Here is a 7,412-nt window from a genome sequence, read left to right on the forward strand (position 1 = left end):
ATTGCTGAGTGTTACTCCCACTGTATGGATATAATAACACAGTTTAACAACTCACCTGTCAAAGAGCATCTGGTTGTTTTCAGTTTGGTACCATTATGAGTTAAGCAACTCTGGGGTGCCTGGGTGGCTCAGTTGGTTATGCATCCGACTCTGGATTTCAGCTCAGATCATGATCTCACAGTTTGGGAGTTCAAGCCCTGAGTCTGGTTCTGCACTAACAGTGCAGAGCCTGCTTGGGATTCTCTTTCTCTGCCCCTCCCCTGCTCGTGCTTGGTCTCTGTCTCTTTCAGAATAAATAAATGAACTTTAAAAAAAAAGGAGTTAAGCAGCTCTGAAATTTGTGTGAAGTTTTTGTTTCAACATTTTCATTTCTCTTAATTTTCATTAAGTTTTCATTTCTCTGGGAGTGCCTGAGTGGCTCAGTTGGTTAAGCATCCGACTTCTTCCCAGGTTGAGCCCCACGTGAGGCTCTGTGCTGAGAACTCAGAGCCTGAAGCCTGCTTCGGATTCTGTCTCCCTCTCTCTCTGCCCCTCCCCCACTCGGTCACTCGCATGCGCACGCTCGCTCACGCTCTCTCTCTCTCTCTCTCTCTCTCTCTGTCTTTCAAAAATAAATAAACATAAAAAAAAAAATCTTAATTTTTTTTTTTTTTTTCATTTTTCTAGGACAAATGTCCAGGAGCGCAATTGCTGGATCACATGATAGTTGCATGCTTCGTTTAAAAAAAAAAAAAAAAAAAAAATTGGTTCTTCAGTATTCAGTACTGTATGAACCAATTCAGTACATTGGTTCTTCATGTATTTGGCCCACTTCCTAATTGGTTTGTATTTTACAGTTAAATTTAAGACTTCTTTATATATTCTAGATACTAGTCCTCTGATATGTGGTTTGCAAATACTTTATCAGAGTTAGTAACTTCTCTTTTCATGTTCCCACGGTGTTTCAAAGAGCAAAAGATTTTAATGTCGATGAAATCCAATTTATCAATCTTCCCTTTTATAAACTGTGTTATTTGGTGTCAAGCTTAAGACCTCTGCCTAGCCCTAGGTCGCAAGGATTTTCTCTTATTTTTTTTTTCCTGAAATTACTATAGTTTTATATTTAAGTTCATGACCCATTTTAAGTTACTTTTTGCATAAAGTGTGAGAATTAGGTTGATGCCCCTTTTTTCTTTTTCTTTTTCTTTTTTTTTTTTTTTTGACAAATGTTCAATAGCTCCAGCCCCATTTATTGAAAAGACTATCTTTTCTCTACTGAATTGTTTCTTATACCTTTGTCAAAAATCAGTTGTGTGAGTCTGTTTCTTGGTTCTTTATTGATCTACATAGACCAGTCCATCAATACTACGCAGTCTTGATTATGTAGCTACATGATAAAACTTAATGTTGAGGGGCACCTGGGTGACTCAGTCAATTAAGCATCCAACTCTTGATTTCAGCTTAGGTCATGATCTCAGTTTGTGAGTTCAAGCCTCACGTCTGGTTCCATGCTGACAGTGTGGAACCTGCTTGGGATTCTCTCTCTCCGCCCCTCCCTCTCCTTTCCTCTCTCTTTCTCTGTCTCTCTCAAAATAAATAGATAAACAAAAAAACCCCAAAAGACAAAAACAAAAGCAAAATTTAACATTGAGACAAGTGATTCCTCTCACTTTATTCTACTTTTTCAAGATTGTTTTAGCTCTTCTAGTTCCTCTGCCTTTCCATATAAATTGTAGAAGAATCTTATCTGTATCTACAAAAAAAAAAAAAAAAGAAAAGAAAGAATCTTGTTGGGATTTTAGTAGTAATTGCATTAAACCTGTATATCAGTTTGGAGAGAATGGACATCTTTACTTTGAGTCTTCCAATTCATGAACATCATATGTCTTTTCTTTTCTTTATGTCCTTTATGTCCTTCAGCAGTTTGTAGTTTTTAGTATATAAGTCCTGTACACATTTCGTTAGACTTACACCTATGTAATTCACGTTTTTGGAGTGATTATAAATGCACTGTATTTTTAATTTTGGTAACTACTGTTGCTAGTATACATAAATGGAACTGATTTTTGTATGTTTATCTTTTATCCTCAAACTTTGCTGAAGTCATTGATTAGTCTGGATGTTTTCTTTGGAGATTCCTTGGGATTTCTATGCAGACAATTATGTTATATGAAATAGAGACATTTTTATTTCTTCCTTCATGATTTTTTGCTTTCTATTTCTTTTTCATGCCTGTTGCATTTACAGAACTACGTTGATTAAGAGTGATAAAAGCAGACATCTTCACTTGTTCCCAGTCTTTGGAGGAAAGCATTTAGGCTTTCTGTAGGTTTCTTCATCAGTTGAGGAAGTTCTCCTCTATTCCTATTTTTGTGATTTTAATTATGAGTGTTGTATTTTTTCAAATGATTTTTCTGCACTAATTATTATGATCATGTGATTTTTCTTCTTTAACCTGTTAATACAGTAGATTATATTCATTTCATATATTGAGACAGCCTTGCATTCCTGGGATAAATCCCACTTGGTTATGATGTATAATTATTTTTATATGTTCCTGAATTCTATTTGCTAATATTTTGTTAAAGGTTTTTGGGTTTGTATTCATGAGGGATATTGGTGTATAGTGTTTTTTTGTTTGTTTGTTTTTTATACTGTCTCTTCTGGTTTGGGGACAAAGATAATACTTGCTTCATAAAATGAAATAGGAAGTGTTCCCTTCTACTTCCTAGAATAGATTATGGAGGACTGATGTTAATTTTTCTTTAAAAGTTTGATTTCCATTTGGGCCTGGAAATCTATCTTTGGAAGTCTTAAAGTTATAATAAAGTGAGAAGACACAATTTACCAATATCAGAAATGAAAAAAGAGATATAATTACAGACTCTGAAGACACCAAAGAGATAATAAGGGAATATTATGAAAGATTCTATGCACATAAATTTGACAGCTTAGATGAAATGGACCAGTTCCTCTAAAAGCAGAAACTACCCCAATTCACCCAATGTGAAATAGACAATTCAAATAGCCCTACTAGGGATATTGAATTTATAATTTACAAACGTCAAGTCCAAAATGGTCTTTGATTTATTTTGAGATAATTTTTGTATATGGTGTAAGGTAAGGGTCCAATTTAATTCTTTTGTACACGGATGTTCAGTTTTCCCACCACCATTTGTTGAAAAGACTGTACCTTCAACATTGCAGGATCATGGCACCCCACTGAAGATCAACTGATCGTATATGCATCAGTTTCTGGGTTCTTTCTTCTGTTTCATTGATCTACGTGTCTTTCCTTCTGCCAGTTTCACAGGGTTTTGATTACTGTGGCTAGTAAATGTTGACATTATGAAGTGCGAGTCCTCCAATTTTGCTCTTGTTTTTTGTCTATTTGGGGTTCCTTATGATGCCACATGGATTTTAGGATGGATTTTTCTATGTCTGCAAAAATAGTAAAGAAGCACATAAAAAGATAGTCAACATAACTAATCATGAGAAATGCAAATCAAAACCACAATGAGATATCATCTCACATTTATTAGGATGGCTGCTATCAAAAAAATAGGGAAATAAGTGTTGGCAAAAATGTGGAGAAATTGGAAAATGGAACCCTTACACACTGTTGGTGACAGGTTGTAAAATGGTGCAACCACTGTGGAAAACAGTGCAGTGGGTCCTTAAAAAATTAAAAATAGATCTTCTATGTGATCCAGTAATCCTACTTTTGGGTGTCCAAAAGAATTGAAAGCAGGGTCTTGGAGAGATATTTACCATGTTCATAGCAGCACTGCTCACAATAGCTGAGAGGCGGAAGCAACCGAAATGTCCATGGATGGATGAAAGAATAAAGAAACTGTAATATATACATACAAAGACATATTATTCAGGCTGAAAAAGGGAAGGAAATGCCGTCACATACTACAACATGGATGGACCTTGAGAACATTGTGCTAAGTAAAATAAACCAATCCCAAGAACACAAATACTGTATGATTCCACTTTATGAGCTATCTGAAGTAGCCAAATTTATAGAAATAGAACGTAGAATGGTGGTTACCAGAGGCTGAGGAGAAGGAGAAAAGGAGAATAGTTCTTTAATGGGTGTATCAGTTTTGCAAGATGAAAAGTTCTGGAGATCTATTTCACAACATGAATATACTTAACACTTCTGAACTGTTTGCTTAAAAATGGTTATGTTGTGTGTTTTTTACCACAGTAAAAATATTAGCATATCAAATTTATCAAGTACATTAAAAATAATAACACTATCACCAACAATTATTTATTCTATAGGATTGTTTCACATTTGAAAATGTAGTAATATAATTCATAATACTATTTTACCTTAAGGAGAAAAATTACATGATCACCATGATGGATGACAAGAAAAAATCCTTAATAAAACTCAATAAACGTATTCAATAAAAATCTCCTACTTGAATAAGAATAGCAGGGTACTGGAGAGCCTGGGTGGCTCAGTTAAGTGTCCAACTTCAGCTCAGGTCGTGATCCACAGTTCGTGGGTTCAAGCCTGGAGTCAGGCTCTGTACGGACAGCTCAGAGCCTGGAGCCTGCTTCGGATTCTGTGTCTCCCTCTCTCTCTGCCCCTCCCCCGCTCATGTTCTGTCTCTCTCTCTCTCTCTGTCAAAAATAAATAAACATTAAAAAAATTAAAAAATAAAATTGGGATCATAATATATTATTATCCTGCAATATATTTTCTAAACTTAACAAAATAACATGGATTGAGTTCCAGGTTGCTACTAGAGATCTACCTTATTCTTTTTTAATGACTGCACAGTATTCCTTTTTTTTTTTTTTTAATGTTTATTTATTTTAGAGAGAGAGAGAGAGTGCAAGCAGGGAAGGGACAGAGGTAGAAGGAGACAGAATCTGAAGCAGGCTCCAGTCTCTGAGCTGTCATTACAGAGCCAGACACCGGGTTCAAACTCACAAACTGTGAGATCATGACCTGAGGCAAAGTCAGACACTTAACCTACTGAGCCACCCAGGCGCCCCATGGTTGCACAGTATATCATAACATAAATGTGCTATAATTCACCTAACTATATTCTACTAATGAGTTTTAAGTTGTTTTGGTTTTTTTACTATTAAAAAAGTGCTTCAATGAAACCTTTATACATACATCTTTGTTCACTTGTGAAAGATAGTCTTTTCGAATAGAAATTGCTAGGTCAAAGGATATGCAATTTAACATTTTTCACAGATACTCTCAAGGTATCCTTTAAAAATTCTTCCCAGGTATAGGGTTTGAAAGCATCCATCTATCCATATTCTCATCAACAAAGATTATATATATATATATATATATATTCTCATCAACAAAGATAAAATCTTGCAGCTTTTGCCCATCTGGCAGATACAGGAAAAAACAAAGTCATGGATGTGAGGGCAATCTTGGCTGTGACATCTGTCACCCCATTGATTGCCAGGGTTAATTCAAGTGATCTGGCTGGCTAGATGTGTGTCCCCTTCCTCCCTCACTGTTCCATGTGCGTCCCTCCAGAAGCTGCACTTTTGGTTGAAGAGGATGACCTTCCCCAATGGATGAGGACTGTTCTCTAGTCAAGAGTATATATACGCTGCTGCGCTCCCCTGCTAGAACCTCCAAACAAGCTCTCAAGGTCTATTTGTAGGAGAACGTAGGGTATTCAAGCTTCCAAGACTCGAGACACATCCAAACGAGGTGCTGCATGTGGCAGTCTGCCTTCTAAAAAATAAAAAAAAAATTAACTATTTGCATTATTTGTAGATTATATGATCACTTACCTGGAAAAAAAAAATTACCTGAGTAATGTTTAGACCAGAGAGCTGGGTGTGTTTGAAGGAAAACACTCTCATACCTGGAGGAAGTATATATTATACTCTAGAAGGCAGTATTTCAGTATGAGTCAAAAACACTAAAAATATGCATCACATCTGATCGAGCAATCAAAATCCAGGATTTCTTTCCAAGGGAAATAAGGAAATATACAAAGATTTAGCTACAATTTTTACTGAAGCATGGTTTATAGCTATGAAAAACTGGAAACAACCTAAATGTCCAACAAGGGACTAGTTATATAAATGATGGTTCATTCATACAGTCATACACAGCACATCTATTAGTAGTTATATTGTAGATTAAAGTTTGTTGACAATTTCATATTTTCATATTATACTGCTCAATGAAAAATATCATAAAACTGCATATCAATATGATACCAATATAAACATAGATTCTTCTAAATTACCCATCAATTTATTTTGTTCAAAGTTTGTCTAAAGGTAAATCATTTATTTTTTAAAATTTTTATGTATTTTTGGGAGACAGAGAAGTAGTGGGAGAGGGGCAGAGAGAGAGGGAGACACAGAATCCGAAGCAGGTTCCAGGCTCTGAGCTGTCAGCTCAGAGCCTGATGGGGGCTAGAACTCATGAACTGTGAGATCACGACCTGAGCTTAATCAACTGAGCTTACCTTAATAATCAAGGTAAATTATTTTTGAAGGCCAACCCAAAACATCAATGCAATGTAAGCTTAGCACCTGACATCCCAGCTAAGTTACCAGGAGTGAATGCAAATATAAAACTTGGAGATAATCCTGACATAAAAATAAATGCCTGTTTGGGGAACTTACAATGAGACTTTTTAATGAAATTAAGGGCTATTTGAATAACCTCTCTCTATCTGTTCACAAAGATCACAAGCTCTGCCAGGGTATCTCAGGATTGTTTTAAGCGCCCCTGGGGACTCTGGGAACCCTGGGAACCCCATATTGTGCCTGTCATTTAGATGCTTATCCACTGGTTGGAAGAATCCAAACAAGATGCTTTCAGCCAAACATTGCAGTGTCCCCAGCAAAAAGGAGGGCCAGTGTTTCCTCTGTGACAATTCCCTGTTTTCCCAAACCATGAATCAGCCTCATTGTCCCACCCGTTTCTTTGCATCATTTATTTTGTTCATCAAAGTTAATGGCAAAGGCAGGAAGATGGCAAAAAAAAAAAAAAAAAAAAAAAACAAACAAACCCACACAACAACAACAAAAAACTGAGACTCTGGGCAAGGAGGAGAACACAAGGCCACAGTATTTAGTTCTGCCTGTAAAGAAAGAGTCAGGATTTCACAGAGGCTGCTTCAGAAAAATGGCTGGAAATGTGTCAGAAGGCTAATTTCACAGAGAGCATCTAATTTACAAAATAATACTTGGCAGTTGATCAGCATTTTTCATCCAAAGGTAAAGGGGTCTCCAAATGTAAATGTATAAAACCTTTCTGGGCACTACATCATGTCAGACTTTTCTTTCCTTCCTCCACTCACTGCCTTCCCTCCCACCCTACTTTTTTTCTTCCTCCTCCTCCCTACTCCTTCCCAGTGGGAAACAAATGATAATTCGACCTGGATAACACTCTCCATTTCCTCATTGTATAAGCT

Source organism: Panthera tigris, chromosome E1, assembly GCF_018350195.1.
Source record: "Panthera tigris isolate Pti1 chromosome E1, P.tigris_Pti1_mat1.1, whole genome shotgun sequence".
NCBI lineage: Eukaryota > Metazoa > Chordata > Mammalia > Carnivora > Felidae > Panthera > Panthera tigris.